At 34.1% G+C, this 16,790-nt stretch overlaps 1 non-coding gene across 1 annotated transcript; it reads left to right on the top strand.

Annotated features, from left to right (window-relative positions):
* Window positions 1–5,354: 5,354 nt before the first annotated feature.
* On the top strand, window positions 5,355–5,458 carry LOC130964809 (small nucleolar RNA R71). The gene has a single exon (XR_009080882.1). It is a non-coding gene; the product is annotated as a small nucleolar RNA R71 (small nucleolar RNA).
* Window positions 5,459–16,790: the final 11,332 nt, after the last annotated feature.

The raw sequence follows: 16,790 nt of genomic DNA, 5'->3' as shown, positions 1-16,790 counted from the left end.
AAGCATAAAGATAAAGATAGAGGTATTTATGTAATTCATTGGTAGGAACTTCAGATAAGCATATGAAGATGCCTTCCCTTCCGTCTCTCTGCTTTCCTACTGTCTTCATCCAATCCTTCTAACTCCTTTCCATGGCAAGCTTATGTAGGGTTTCACCGTTGTCAGTGGCTACCTCCCATCCTCTCAGTGAAAATGTTCCTATGCTCTGTCACAGCATATGGCTAATCAGCTGTCGGTTCTCGGTCAGTCCGGAATAGAATCCCGTGATTCTTTTGCGTCTGTCACTAACGCCCCGCCTGCTAGGAGTTTAAAGCACGTCACAGTCATTCAATCATTGAATCCTACTCAGAATACCACAGACAAGGTTTAGACCTTCCGGATTCTCTTGAATGCCGCCATCAGTTCTCGCCTATACCACGAAGATTCCGGTTAAAGAATCCAAGAGATAAACACTAGAGCCTTAGTTGCTTGTAGAACAGAGTGGTTGTCAGTCACTTTGTTCATAAGTGAGAATGATGATGAGTGTCACGGATCATCACATTCATCAAGTTGAAGAACAAATGATATCTTGGACAAAGAACAAGCGGAATTGAATAGAAGAACAATAGTAATTGCATTAATACTCGAGGTACAGCAGAGCTCCACACCTTAATCTATGGTGTGTAGAAACTCCACCGTTGAAAATACATAAGAACAAGAGTGATCATTGGTTTCGGCCCCAGAGAGGGAACCAGAAGAACTAAGATCTGATCTAAGAACTAGATGTCCAAAGATGAAAATACAATAGCAAAAGGTCCTACTTATAGAAAACTAGTAGCCTAAGGTTTACAAAGATGAGTAAATGACATAAAAATCCAATTTCGGGCCCACTTGGTGTGTGCTTGGGCTGAGCAATGAAGCATTTTCGTGTAGAGACTCTTCTTGGAGTTAAACGCCAGCTTTTATGCCAGTTTGGGCGTTTAACTCCCATTTAGGTGCCAGTTCCGGCGTTTAACGCTGGAATTTCTGAGGGTGACTTTGAACGCCGGTTTGGGCCATCAAATCTTGGGCAAAGTATAGACTATCATATATTGCTGGAAAGCCCAGGATGTCTACTTTCCAACGCCGTTGAGAGCGCGCCAACTGGGCTTCTGTAACTCCAGAAAATCCTCTTCGAGTGCAGGGAGGTCAGAATCCAACAGCATCTGCAGTCCTTTTCAGTCTCTGAATCAGATTTTTGCTCAGGTCCCTCAATTTCAGCCAGAAAATACATGAAATCACAGAAAAACACACAAACTCATAGTAAAGTCCAGAAAAGTGAATTTTAACTAAAAACTAATAAAAATATACTAAAAACTAACTAGATCATACTAAAAACATGCTAAAAACAATGCCAAAAAGGGTACAAATTATCCGCTCATCACAACACCAAACTTAAATTGTTGCTTGTCCTCAAGCAACTGAAAATCAAATAAGATAAAAAGAAGAGAATATACTATAGACTCCAAATTATCAATGAAACTTACCTCCAAATTAGATGAGCGGGACTAGTAGCTTTTTGCCTCCGAACAGTTTTGGCATCTCACTTTATCCTTTGAAATTCAGAATGATTGGCTTCTTTAGGAACTCAGAATCCAGATAGTGTTATTGATTCTCCTAGTTAAGTATGATGATTCTTGAACACAGCTACTTATTGAGTCTTGGCCGTGGCCCAAAGCACTCTGTCTTCCAGTATTACCACCGGATACATACATGCCACAGACACATAATTGGGTGAACCTTTTCAGATTGTGACTCAGCTTTGCTAAAGTCCCCAATTAGAGGTGTCCAGGGTTCTTAAGCACACTCTTTTTGCCTTGGATCACAACTTTATTTCTTTCTTTTTCTTTTCTTTTTCTTTCTCCCCTTTTTTTTCGTTTTTCTCCTTCTCTCTTTTTTTTTTTGTATTCACTGCTTTTTCTTGCTTCAAGAATCATTTTTATGATTTTTCAGATCCTTAGTAACATGTCTCCTTTTTCATCATTCTTTCAAGAGCCAACAATTTTAACATTCATGAACAACAAATTCAAAAGACATATGCACTGTTCAAGCATACATTCAGAAAACAAAAAGTATTGCCACCACATCAAACTAATTAAGCTAGTTTTAAAGATGAATTCGAAATCCTGTACTTCTTGTTCTTTTGTGATGAAAACAGTTTTCATTTAAGAAAGGTGATGGATTCATAGGAAATTCATAACTTTAAGGCATAGACACTAAGACACTAATGATCATAAGACACAAACATGGATAAACATAAGCACTAAATTTTCGAAAAACAGAAGAATAAAGAACAAGGAGATTAAAGAACGGGTCCACCTTAGTGATGGCGGCTTGTTCTTCCTCTTGAAGGTCTTATGGAGTGCTTGAGCTCCTCAATGTTTCTTCCTTGTCTTTGTTGCTCCTCTCTCATGATTCTTTGATCTTCTCTAATTTCATGGAGGTGAATGGAGTGTTCTTGGTGCTCCACCCTTAGTTGTCCCATGTTGGAACTCAGTTCTCCTAGGGAGGTGTTGATTTGCTCCCAATAGTTTTGTGGAGGAAAGTGCATCCCTTGAGGTATCTCAGGGATTTCATGATGAGTGGGATCTCTTGTTTGCTCCATCCTTTTCTTAGTGATGGGCTTGAGGTTATGCCTTCTCAGTTGAACCGGCTTTCCTCTTGAATCTCTCTTCCATTGAGCGCCCTCTTCACAAATGTCTGTGAGGACTTGGTCCAACCTTTGATCAAAGTTGACCCTTCTTCATGGCCACAACTTCATAGAAGTGGTCTTGATGCACCCTTGAGATGAATCTCTCCATCTCCCATGACTCGGAGGTGGAAGCTTTTGCCTTCCCTTTCCTCTTTCTAGAGGTTTCTCCGGCCTTGGATGCCATAAATGGTTATGGAAAACAAAAAGCAATGCTTTTACCACACCAAACTTAAAAGGTTTGGTCGTCCTCGAGCAAAAGAAGAAAGAAGAGAGTAGAAGAAGAAGAAAATGGAGGAGATGGAGATGGCTTTGTGGTTCGGCCTTTATGGGTAGGTTTGGGTGGGAAAGTGGTTTGAATTTTGAATGGTGAGGTAGATGGGGTTTTATGAGGGATGGATGTGAGTGGTGAAGAGAAAGTGGGATTTGATAAGTGAGGGGTTTTTGGTGAATGGGTGAAGAAGAATGAGGGTGGTGGGGTTGGTGGGGATCCTGTGGGGTCCACAGATCCTGAGGTGTCAAGGAAAAGTCATCCCTGCACCAAATGGCATGCAAAATCACGTTTTGAGCCAATTCTGGCGTTAAACGCCGGGCTGGTGCCCATTTCTGGCATTTAACTCCAGGAGCTTGCCCTTTTCTGGCGTTTAACGCCAGTCTGGTGCCCCTTTCTGGCGTTAAACGCCCAGAATGGTGCCAGACTGGGCGTTAAACGCCCATCTGCTAGCCTTACTGGCGTTTAAACACCAGTAGGTTCTTCCTCCAGGGTGTGCTGTTTTTCTTCCTGTTTTTCATTCTGTTTTTGCTTTTTCAATTGATTTTGTGACTTCTCATGATCATCAACCTACAAAAAAAACATAAAATAACAAAAGAAAATAGATAAAATATAGCATTGGGTTGCCTCCCAACAAGCGCTTCTTTAATGTCAGTAGCTTGACAGAGGGCTCTCATGGAGCCTCACATTTTCTCAGAGCAATGTTGGAACCTCCCAACACCAAACTTAGAGTTTGAATGTGGGGGTTCAACACCAAACTTAGAGTTTGGTTGTGGCCTCCCAACACCAAACTTAGCGTTTGACTATGGGGGCTCTGTTTGACTCTGATTTGAGAGAAGCTCTTCATGCTTCCTCTCCATGGTGACAGAGGGATATTCTTGAACCTTAAACACAAAGGATTCTTCATTCACTTGAATGGTCAGTTTGCCTCTATCAACATCAATCACAGCCTTTGCTGTGGCTAGGAAGGGTTTGCCAAGGATGATGGTTTCATTCATGCACTTCCCAGTCTCTAGGACTATGAAATCAGCAGGGATGTAATGGTCTTCAATCTTCACCAAAACATCCTCTACAAGTCCATGAGCTTGTTTTCTTGAGTTGTCTGCCATCTCTAATGAGATTCTTGCAGCTTGCACCTCAAAGATCCCTAGCTTCTCCATTACAGAGAGAGGCATGAAGTTTACACTTGACCCTAAGTCACACAGAGCCTTCTTGAAGGTCATGGTGCCTATGGTACAAGGTATTGAAAACTTCCCAGGATCTTGTCTCTTTTGAGGTAATTTCTGCCTAGACAAGTCATCCAGTTCTTTGGTGAGCAAAGGAGGTTCATTCTCCCAAGTCTTATTTCCAAATAACTTGTCATTTAGCTTCATGATTGCTCCAAGGTATTTAGCAACTTGCTCTTCAGTGACATACTCATCCTCTTCAGAGGAAGAATACTCATCAGAGCTCATGAAAGGCAGAAGTAAGTCCAATGGAATCTCTATGGTCTCATTTTGAGCCTCAGATTCCCATGGTTCCTCATTAGGGAACTCATTGGAGGTCAGTGCACGCCCATTGAGGTCTTCCTCAGTGGCGTTCACTTCCTCTCCTTCCTCTCCAAATTTGGCCATGTTGATGGCCTTGCACTCTCCTTTTGGATTTTCTTCTGTATTGCTTGGGAGAGTACTAGGAGGGAGTTCAGTAACTTTCTTGCTCAGCTGTCCCACTTGTGCCTCCAAATTCCTAATGGAGGACCTTGTTTCAGTCATGAAACTTTGAGTGGTTTTAATTAGATCAGAGACCATGGTTGCTAAGTCAGAGGGGTTCTGCTTAGAATTCTCTGTCTGTTGCTGAGAAGATGATGGAAAAGGCTTGCCATTGCTAAACCTGTTTCTTCCACCATTATTGTTGTTGAAACCTTGTTGAGGTTTCTCTTGATTCTTCCATGAGAAATTTGGGTGATTTCTCCATGAAGAATTATAGGTGTTTCCATAGGGTTCTCCTAGGTAATTCACCGCTTCCATTGAAGGGTTCTCAGGATCATAAGCTTCTTCTTCAGATGAAGCATCCTTAGTACTGCTTGGTGCACTTTGCATTCCAGACAGACTTTGAGAGATCAAATTGACTTGTTGAGTCAATATTTTATTCTGAGTCAGAATGGCATTCAGAGTATCAATCTTAAGAACTCCTTTCTTCTGACTTGTCCCATTGTTCACAGGATTCCTTTCAGAAGTGTACATGAATTGGTTATTTGCAACCATTTCAATTAGTTCTTGAGCTTCTGTAGGCGTCTTCTTCAGATGAAGAGATCCTCCAGCAGAGCTATCCAAAGACATCTTGGATAGTTCAGAGAGACCATCATAGAAAATACCTATGATGCTCCATTCAGAAAGTATGTCAGAAGGACATTTTCTGATCAATTGTTTGTATCTTTCCCAAGCTTCATAGAGGGATTCTCCATCCTTCTGTCTAAAGGTTTGGACTTCCACTCTAAGCTTACTCAATTTTTGAGGTGGAAAGAACTTTGCCAAGAAGGCATTGACTAGCTTTTCCCATGAGTCCAGGCTTTCTTTAGGTTGTGAGTCCAACCATGTCCTAGCTCTGTCTCTTACAGCAAAAGGGAATAGCATAAGTCTGTAGACCTCAGGGTCAACCCCATTAGTCTTGACAGTGTCACAGATTTGCAAGAATTCAGCTAAGAACTGATGAGGATCTTCCTATGGAAGTCCATGGAACTTGCAATTCTGTTGCATTAGAGAAACTAATTGAGGCTTAAGCTCAAAGTTGTTTGCTCCAATGGCAGGGATAGAGATGCTTCTCCCATAGAAGTCGGGAGTAGGTGCAGTAAAGTCACCCAGCACCTTCCTTGCATTGTTTGCATTATTGTTGTTTTCGGCTGCCATGGGTTCTTCTTCTTTGAAGATTTCTGTTAGGTCCTCTACAGAGAATTGTGCCTTAGCTTCTCTTAGCTTTCGCTTCAAGGTCCTTTCAGGTTCAGGGTCAGCTTCAACAAGAATGCTTTTGTCTTTGTTCCTGCTCATATGAAAGAGAAGAGAACAAGAAATTGTGGAATCCTCTATGTCACAGTATAGAGATTCCTTGAGGTGTCAGAGGAAAAGAAAAGTAGAAGACAGAAGTAGAAAATTCGAACTTATCAAAGAAGAAGGAGTTCGAATTTTTCATTAAGGAATAGTGTTAGTCCATAAATAGAAGGATGTTAGAAGAAAGGAAGTAATTTTCGAAAATTAAGTAAAAAACTTTGAAAACATTTTGAAAAACACTAATTGATTTTCGAAAATAAGAGTGGGAAAGAAATCAAGTGATTTTTGAAAAAGATTTTGAAATTAGAAGTCAAAAAGATTTGATTGAAAACTATTTTGAAAAAGATGTGGTTAAGAAGATATGATTGGTTTTAAAAAAGATGTGATTGAGAAGATATGATTTGAAAACAATTTTAAAAAGATTTGATTTTAAAAATTAATAACTTGGCTATCAAGAAAAGATATGATTCAAACATTAAACCTTTCTCAACAGAAAAGGCAACATACTTGAAATGTTGAATCAAATCATTAATTGATAGCAAGTATCTTTGAAAAAGGAAAGAAATTGATTTTGAAAACATTTGATTGAAAAGATATGATTTGAAAAAGATTTGATTTTGAAAAACTTTTGAAAACTTGAAAAAAAAAATTGATTTGAAAACAAAATCCTCCCCCTTGTGCCATCCTGGCGTTAAACGCCCAGAATGGTGCACATTCTGGCGTTTAACGCCCAATGCACTACCTTTTTGGGCGTTAAACGCCCAACCAGGTACCCTGGCTGGCGTTTAAACGCCAGTCTGTCCTTCTTCACTGGGCGTTTTGAACGCCCAGCTTTTTCTGTGTAATTCCTCTGCTGCATGTTCTGAATCTTCAGTTCCCTGTACTATTGACTTGAAAATAGAACCAAGATCAAATAAACAATGCATTGCAAGACACCAAACTTAAAATTAGACACTAGACTCAAACAAGAAACATAAAATATTTTTGGTTTTTATGATTTTATAAATTTTTTTTTTTCGAAAATTATATGGAAAAGAAAAACAAAGGTATCAAAATTCTTAATGAGAATTCCAGGAATCATGCAATGTTAGTCTAAAGCTTCAGTCTAAAGGAATTAGACATGGCTAGCCAAGCTTCAGCAGGACATTGCATTCAAGAGCTAAATTGATGAAGATCAATCAGCTTTGGTGATGATAAGAACATCACCTTGAAACACTAGAATTCATTCTTAAGAACTCTGAAGAAAAATACCTAATCTAAGCAACAAGATGAACCGTCAGTTGTCCATACACAAAACAATCCCCGGCAACGGCGCCAAAAACTTGGTGTGCGAAATTGTGATCACTATTTTTCACAACTCAAATAATCCCTAGTAATGGCCCCAAGAACTTGGTGCTCAATACCATGGCATAAACACAACTTTGCACAACTAACCAGCAAGTGCACTGGGTCGTCCAAGTAATAAACCTTACGCGAGTAAGGGTCGATCCCACGGAGATTGTTGGTATGAAGCAAGCTATGGTCACCTTATAAATCTTAGTCAGGCAGACTCAAATGGGTATAGTGATGTACGAATAAAGCATAAAGATAAAGATAGAGGTACTTATGTAATTCATTGGTAGGAACTTCAGATAAGCGTATGAAGATGCCTTCCCTTCCGTCTCTCTGCTTTCCTACTGTCTTCATCCAATCCTTCTTACTCCTTTCCATGGCAAGCTTATGTAGGGTTTCACCGTTGTCAGTGGCTACCTCCCATCCTCTCAGTGAAAATGTTCCTATGCTCTGTCATAGCATATGGCTAATCAGCTGTCGGTTCTCGGTCAGGCCGGAATAGAATCCAGTGATTCTTTTGCGTCTGTCACTAACGCCCCGCCTGCTAGGAGTTTGAAGCACATCACAGTCATTCAATCATTGAATCCTACTCAGAATACCACAGACAAGGTTTAGACCTTCCGGATTCTCTTGAATGCCGCCATCAGTTCTCGCCTATACCACGAAGATTCCGGTTAAAGAATCCAAGAGATAAACACTAGAGCCTTGGTTGCTTGTAGAACAGAGTGGTTGTCAGTCACTTTGTTCATAAGTGAGAATGATGATGAGTGTCACGGATCATCACATTCATCAAGTTGAAGAACAAGTGATATCTTGGACAAAGAACAAGCGGAATTGAATAGAAGAACAATAGTAACTGCATTAATACTCGAGGTACAGCAGAGCTCCACACCTTAATCTATGGTGTGTAGAAACTCCACCGTTGAAAATACATAAGAACAAGAGTGATCATTGGTTTCGGCCCCAGAGAGGGAACCAGCAGAACCAAGATCTGATCTAAGAACTAGATGTCCAAAGATGAAAATACAATAGCAAAAGGTCCTACTTATAGAAAACTAGTAGCCTAAGGTTTACAAAGATGAGTAAATGACATAAAAATCCACTTCCGGGCCCACTTGGTGTGTGCTTGGGCTGAGCAATGAAGCATTTTCGTGTAGAGACTCTTCTTGGAGTTAAACGCCAGCTTTTATGCCAGTTTGGGCGTTTAACTCCCATTTAGGTGCCAGTTCCGGCGTTTAACGCTGGAATTTCTGAGGGTGACTTTGAACGCCGGTTTGGGCCATCAAATCTTGGGCAAAGTATGAACTATCATATATTGCTGGAAAGCCCAGGATGTCTACTTTCCAACGCCGTTGAGAGCGTGCCAATTGGGCTTCTGTAGCTCCAGAAAATCCTCTTCGAGTGCAGGGAGGTCAGAATCCAACAGCATCTGCAGTCCTTTTCAGTCTCTGAATCAGATTTTTGCTCAGGTCCCTCAATTTCAGCCAGAAAATACCTGAAATCACAGAAAAACACACAAACTCATAGTAAAGTCCAGAAAAGTGAATTTTAACTAAAAACTAATAAAAATATACTAAAAACTAACTAGATCATACTAAAAACATACTAAAAACAATGCCAAAAAGGGTACAAATTATCCGCTCATCACTCAACCTTGGCATGTGCAGGGTGAGAGAAAGTGTGCTCCTCAAGGTCTCTGGCTTATTTTATAACTTTTTTAGCTTGTCCCTCATCACTAGAGGGTCGAGTATCCACCACTTTTTCACTTATCACGTAGATAGCCTTACATTCCTCTTTTGGATTTGAAAATATATCACTAGGAAAGGTATTAAGAGGCCTTTCAATAACTTGCTTGCTCAACTAACCTATTTGTCTTGGAAAAGGGGTCATTATTAGGTGGTCTTAAAGAATTATCCATATAATTAACCTGTTCAGCCGGAGGTTGCTCATAGCCATAGCTTCCAAATTGAGACACTCCACCACTCATGTCATAAGAAGTATCTTGGGTAGCAACAAATAAAACTTACATACCTCCCAAGTGTTGAGTGATGGCATTAATCTACTGAGACATTAACTCTAATTAAATTAACTAACTAAAATTAGAATAATGAAATAACCTAACCAAAACATAATTTGAAGAAGAAAGAAAAAAATTTAAAGAAACCTGGAATGTAAAACTAGGAGAGAACTGAGAAAAGGTGAATATGCAGCGGCACTATGACATTGTCGGAGCTAGAGGAAGCGGAAGCGTGGTCGCCGAAGGCTGGTGGGCAGCGGCAATGCGTTGATGGTGGAGGCGACGGTGGTTTAACGACGCGAGGAGAAAGGAGAAGAGGGGGAAAAGGAGAAGAAGGGAGATGTCGGCGATAGGTTGACAGCGACGAATAGAAAACTATGATGGTAGTGGTCTCGGCGGTGGCAATGGCAGACAATGGTGAGTGAGAGAGTGAAAAAAGTAACAGAGTGGATGAATCTAAAATGAGGGGAAGATGATTTGTGATTTGAATTTACGTCCTGTTATCGTCGAAAAGATCCGACGGTAAACCGTTGTGGATCACCAAAACATAGCATTTCACTAATTGGGGTTTCCGTCGAAAAAATTCGACAGTATATCTGACGATAAAAGATCCGCCAATTTAATTTTTTTCCTCTAAATATTATCAACGAATTTACCGTCGAAAACTAAAATTCGCCAGTAATTACTTAACCTTATAAATTTGACGTAATTACTATCGATAAATCCAACAATACACAGCAATTCATTCGCTAAATCAGATTTTTAGTATAAAATAGGCTTTTAATATTTTTGTGAATCAGGTTTGGACATTTAATGTTAATAAAAATAAATCAAATAATAAATATCTAATAAGATTTACGTGAATAAAGTTTTAGGAAAGTATTTTCATGCCGAATTCTCTATTTATAAATCAAATAATAGGCATTTATTGTTAATAGAAAAATTTGACGATTTTTTGAATTATTTTTTTATTTATTCATTTAATGAAATAATAATATAGGTATTTATTTTATTTGCAATTACATAATTGCATTATAACATGTTAATTTTTAGAGAAAAGCTTAGTATACAAGCGATTAGGGCTTGTAACTATTACAAGTTCATTAACGCCTAATCCGCTAAAACACGCTGCAACTCCTACGTCACTTACACGCGCCATACAAAGATCCCGCGTTTGTATAACTACCAAATTTAAAAGATTTGTTTCCTTCTTTGTTTTCTTTCTTTTCAAATTTCATCGTTCTTCTTCTCGCGCGTCTTCCCCTGATTTTTCGATCGTTCTTTTCCTCTCCTTTCTCATTGGTTTGTTCTTCGTCATTGACGTTAGTTTTTCTCTCTGTAACTCCAGCTTCGTTTTGACATGGTGTATTTATAGTTTTTGACATAGTGTATTCTGCAACCTCTCTGTTGTTGATGACCAGTTTGTTCCGAAGGTTGGAATGACCTTTACCACCCTTGAAGATGCTCGAAAGTTTTACAGAAACTATACCAAGGTTGCAGGTTTTTCTACAAGAGTTCGGAGCACAAATAGAAAGGAAAATGAGATTAAGAATCAATTGATTACATGTAGCAGAGAGGGAAAATGAAACTCTCATAGCAAAGACTCATTTGATAGGAATTGGAATGATTTTCTGCTAAACTTTGGTCTTGTGGACAACAAGTGGCTTTCATGTAGTGTTGGGTTAAAATCTGCAGCAGGGGTGTAAATTTAATTTGTTATTGGGTGTATTTATAGTCTGTGTTTGGGTGTATTATGCAGATCTCTATGCAGACCGTCATATTTGGGTTCCAATCTATCTGGATCACCACTTCATATTATAGTGCCTGTAAATCAGACATTTTGAATACACCAGAGAGAGTTTAATTAATTTTGGTCTTGTGGACAACAAGTGACTTTCAGGTAGTGTTGGGTTAAAATCTGCAGCAGGGGTGTAAATTTAATTTGTTATCGGGTGTATTTATAGTCTGTGTTTGGGTGTATTATGCAGATGTCTATGCAGACCGTCATATATGGGTTCCAATCTATCTAGATCACCACTTCATATTATAGTACCTGTAAATCAGACATTTTGAATACACCAGAGAGAGTTTAATTAATTTTGGTCTTGTGGACAACAAGTGGCTTTCAGGTAGTGTTGGGTTAAAATCTGCAGCAGGGGTGTAAATTTAATTTTTTATCGGGTGTATTTATAGTCTGTGTTTGGGTGTATTATGCAGATGTCTATGCAGACCGTCATATATGGGTTCCAATCTATCTGGATCACCACTTCATCTTATAGTACCTGTAAATCAGACATTTTGAATACACCAGAGAGAGTTTAATTAATTTTGGTCTTGTGGACAACAAGTGGCTTTCAGGTAGTGTTGGGTTAAAATCTGCAGCAGGGGTGTAAATTTAATTTGTTATCGGGTGTATTTATAGTCTGTGTTTGGGTGTATTATGCAGATCTCTATGCAGACCGTCATATATGGGTTCCAATCTATCTGGATCACCACTTCATATTATAGTACCTGTAGATCAGACATTTTGAATACACCAGAGAGAGTTTAATTAATTTTGGTCTTGTGGACAACAAGTGGCTTTCAGGTAGTGTTGGGTTAAAATCTGCAGCAGGGGTGTAAATTTAATTTGTTATCGGGTGTATTTATAGTCTGTGTTTGGGTGTATTATGCAGATCTCTATGCATACCGTCATATATGGGTTCCAATCTATCTGGATCACCACTTCATATTATAGTACCTGTAAATCATGCATAATTCAGAACTCTTTCTCTTCTCCTCCTCATCTTCTGCTGCTTCTTCTTCTTCAAAAACGATTTTACCATGAATAATCGAAAAAAACGAGAAAACAGAGAAAAAGAAGAAGAAGAAGAAAAAGAGGAAAACGAGGAAGAAGAACGTGCAGAAACGAAAGAAAAGGAGAAGAAGAAGAGTAAGAGGAAGAAGAACGTGCAGCAAGAAGAATAAGAAAAATTTCAGAAACCATGAAAATCGAAAAAAAAAACGAAGAAGAAGAAGAGGAAGAGGAAGAGGAAGAGGAAGAAGAAGACGAAGAAGAGAAGAAGAAGAAGAAGACGAAGAGAACCGTTTGAGTGGGGCGCGTGTAGTTACGCTCCATTCAAAATGAGTTAATGCGCGTGTTAATGAAGTTTGGGCTGATAACTTGTAAAACTTGTACGGCCTTTTTACTTGTATGTGTAGCAGGCCCCTAATTTTTATTAATCATATATATATGAATATTTAATATAGAATTATATTTTTTTAGTAATTATTAAAAAATATTTATACAAAAATATAATATAGAATAAGAAAATATGAGTAATGATTAAGAGAATTAGTTCATTCTCTAATTATCCTTCTAATCCTTAAATGAATAAGAATTTAAATATATATGTTATTTTTTTAAAATATTAGAAAGATAAAAAATATATAACTTTTTTATTTAAAAATTAAGAAAATAATTAAAAGAATAAGCTATGATTTATAATTATTTATATATATATAAATTAATAAAAATAAACTTAAAAAATATTAATAAAAATATAAATTAAATAGATATTTTTCATATATTATATATAAATACATACAATAATTTTACATATATAATTGTATATTCTCTAATATAGTGGGCGCAAATCTAACAATCTAACAAGGGCAAATATAGTTCATTTTACTCCAAATGCACCATTATAGTTCACTTAACACCAAATGCACCATGTATCCCAAATTTATTGTAAATATTGTGTTAATCTCTTTTTCCTTACCTTTTTTTATTAAAACAACTTAAGTCCCTTGTACAATAACACCTTCGTACAATTGCCAATACAATTAGAACATTGGTGTAATTTTCATCTTTAAATAATTTGTTTGGGTGAATCCCCCTAAATATCTATAAATGATATTATGGCTATTATTTATGTTGATAAATTATTATAAAATTATTATATATTATATAATTTTATTTTTTATTTTAAAAATACAATAAATAATTATTTTATATAAATAATTAAATTATTAAATTCAAAAGCAAGTAACAATTTTTAAATTGAAAAAAATACTATGATGTATAGATACTAATATGAATACGGGATACAATACAATATGGGACACACATGGACATACGAATTTTGAAATCTTATAAAATACTGGAACATAACAAGTATTTTTTAGATAAATTATAATAATATTTTAATATTTTATTAATATTAAAATATCAAATAATTTTTTAATTATTTTTAATGTGTTCTTTTAATTATATAAAGTATTTAAAATATTTTTTGTTTTAATAAATAATAATATATATTATTTCTAAACTCATTTCAAGAATACATATTAATAACAAGACTAAACACACTGACACGTGATGGTATTTAAGTATGTCCAAATGTATCCGAAGAAGAATTTTTATTTTTTATTAAGACAGGTTGGACACAACAGATACGCATATTGGATGAGTGTCGATGAAAATCGTGTCCGAAATATATCCCACACGCAAACACAACAACTCAACAAAGTGTTCCTGCTTCATAGAAAAAATATTATTGTCAATCACTTTTTGATTAAATAAAATTCTAAATCTTCAAATATTTAAACTTTTTTTCTCTTTTTAAGTATTTTTTTCTTAATTTTTACAACTATTATCATATAAAAATATTTTAACATTTATAATAACTAAAAAAAATCTTTATATATTATAGTACATACATAAAAGTAAATTATTTTAAAGTTTATTTATTTATTTTTTGTAGCTTTGCAATACGTTTTCATGTTTGTTGCTGAAAGAGTTAAAAATTTTGGGGTAAAAATAAACCGTTCGTTTTTAGTAGAAAATGAAAATATTGTAAAAATAAGGAATAAAATGCATATAATTAATTAATATCTTAAGAATATTTATTTATGTTAAATTTTTAAAAAAAATTCAGTCTACTTTAAACAATTAGTTACTTTCTTCAAATTATGATTCTTAAAATAAATCTTAGTCAACAGCAACCCTTAACATATTCTTAAAGCAACAAACACAAGCAACTCACTCAATCCAAATATACAAACAAATCACACATAAACTAATTAGCAAGAAAGTCACAATAATATAAAGTACATTCAAGTAATCTATACAAATACATACGACGAATGCATATCTATCTTATATAAGTTATATCATATATCGATTGGTTAATCGCAATTCAATAATATTTTAAATTAGCCGTTACATGTCGTCATCCTTATCTCAAAAATAACTTATTTTAAAATTTATTTTTTTCATGATATTAAAATTATAATAGATTTAAATTCATTAAAAGTTTAAAACGATTATATTTTTATATATATTTTATTCACAAATATATTTTAAATGCACATTATAAAATTATTAGAACAACTTATTTATATTATTTTATAGCATTTTTTATAATATAAAGTATAAAAATATAATTTATTGTTTCAATAATATTCAACAATATAAATTAATTAAAAAATAAATTATTTTTATATTTTATTAAATCCAAAATCAAAATTTTTTTATAAGAACTAAGATAACTTTTTTTATATAACAAGCAATTATTAGTATTTTTTTAATTAAAAAATATTAATCATGATTATATATATTATTAAATATATAATATTATATTTGATTATACAATGTTATTTTAATTTGTAGTTTTTTCTCTACTAAATTTTTAGATCCGTCCTTGCTAACAAGAACAACAAAAATGTTAACAAATTTAGGTGCATTTATGTATAATTATTTTTTAATTAATAAATTTTAATATCTAAAATTTTTTATTTATTTATCTCAAATTAGATTATTTATATACAAAACAATAATTAAAATAATTAATTTTAAAATAAATAGACCAAAAATTTTTTAAAAATTAAAATTTATTAATTTTGAAATAATTATATATATAATTCAAAAGGACTATTTAAAAAATTTTAAAATTTTTAGGAACTGTTTTGAGAATTTTTTTTAGCTCTTTAGAAATTGTTTTGTACTTTATTTTAGAGATTGATTTGTCCAAATCGCATATGTAGATACTTAATGGCCACGTGTGTGAGTTAACATTTCATGTCAGTAATATTTACTATTAGTAACTAACGCAAAAAAAGACTATATTGTCCAATAATATTAAACATTGATAATTGTTTTGAATATTTTAAAATTTGATGAACTAAAATGTTTAATTTTAAAAATATGATATATTGATTTAAGTAATTATTTAAAGATAAAAATGACACTTATTTTAAGTATAGAGTAATTTTTATCAATTACCCAATTCATGTGTGCATAAAAAATTAATTATTAAGATAATTTTATATCATATTTATAATCAAACTTTGTATATAAAATAATCAACTAGATTCACATCCATAATCAAACTTATATGAATAATATAATCAAGCTTAATTTATATTTATAATGAAACCTCATAAATAATATAAATAAACTAGATTTACATTTATTCGTCAAAACATTAATAAAAGTACAAAATTATTGTGATGACTATTTTTAGTATTCATACAAAATTTGTGCATATTTATCGTGAAGTGGGATGGGTGATTTGGATATTTCATATTTAGGTACAGTTTGGGTAAACAGCTTAATTAAGTTACTTTTAAAAAAATAACTTAGATAATAAATGACTATATTAAAAGTAGTTTGTAAATAAGTTATTTTATGTTTAGATTTTTCGTTCTAAAAGTATTTATTTTATAGAAATGTAATAAAAAGTAGTTGTATTATGAGAGAAGTCATTTTTTTTTAACTTCTCTATAAACTCTTAAATAACTTTTTAGAAAGCTGCAATTTGATTTTAAAAATTGCACCAGACATTAATACTACTACTTTTCATAAGTCAAAAATTAAAAAAAGTTACTTTTAAACCTTCCCAAACGGGCTCTTAATGGGGACGCGATTTAGTGCTCCTCAATTGTTTGGAGTATTAAAACTCTTTTTAAAAAGTTAGGAATAAGTTACGGTAAATAATGTTTTTTTTTTGTAACCGTTTAAATAATGTTTGGGCTAATGTTATTTTTTGGTTTTTACTTGGACTTGTTTTAGGTTTTTTTTTTTAATTGCTATTGGATCATTACATTATAATAGAAATAAAAATTAAAAACTTTTTAACAAAAAAAATTAAAAACTTTAAAAAGACAAAATACTTCTTTATAGTGAATTTTAAAAAAATATAATATGTTTTACTTAATTGCAAAAAGGAAGATATTTTTTTAGGATTAGAGTTGTTTTTTTTTTCCAAAGATAAAGAGACTCGAATCTACAACCTCTTATATGAGTATGGAGAGATTATGCCATTTGAACTATAATTCATTGGCAAGATTAGAGTTGTTTTATTTTTAAAAAATAAAAAAAATATATGTTTGAATGTAAAAAAGATAAAATTATCCTGTTGAAGATTTAGTTTAAACTTTTAAAATATTCATTTA

The sequence above is a fragment of the Arachis stenosperma genome, chromosome 2 (assembly GCF_014773155.1).
Source record: "Arachis stenosperma cultivar V10309 chromosome 2, arast.V10309.gnm1.PFL2, whole genome shotgun sequence".
Taxonomy (NCBI): domain Eukaryota; kingdom Viridiplantae; phylum Streptophyta; class Magnoliopsida; order Fabales; family Fabaceae; genus Arachis; species Arachis stenosperma.
This window is presented reverse-complemented; position numbering and strand designations above follow the sequence as displayed.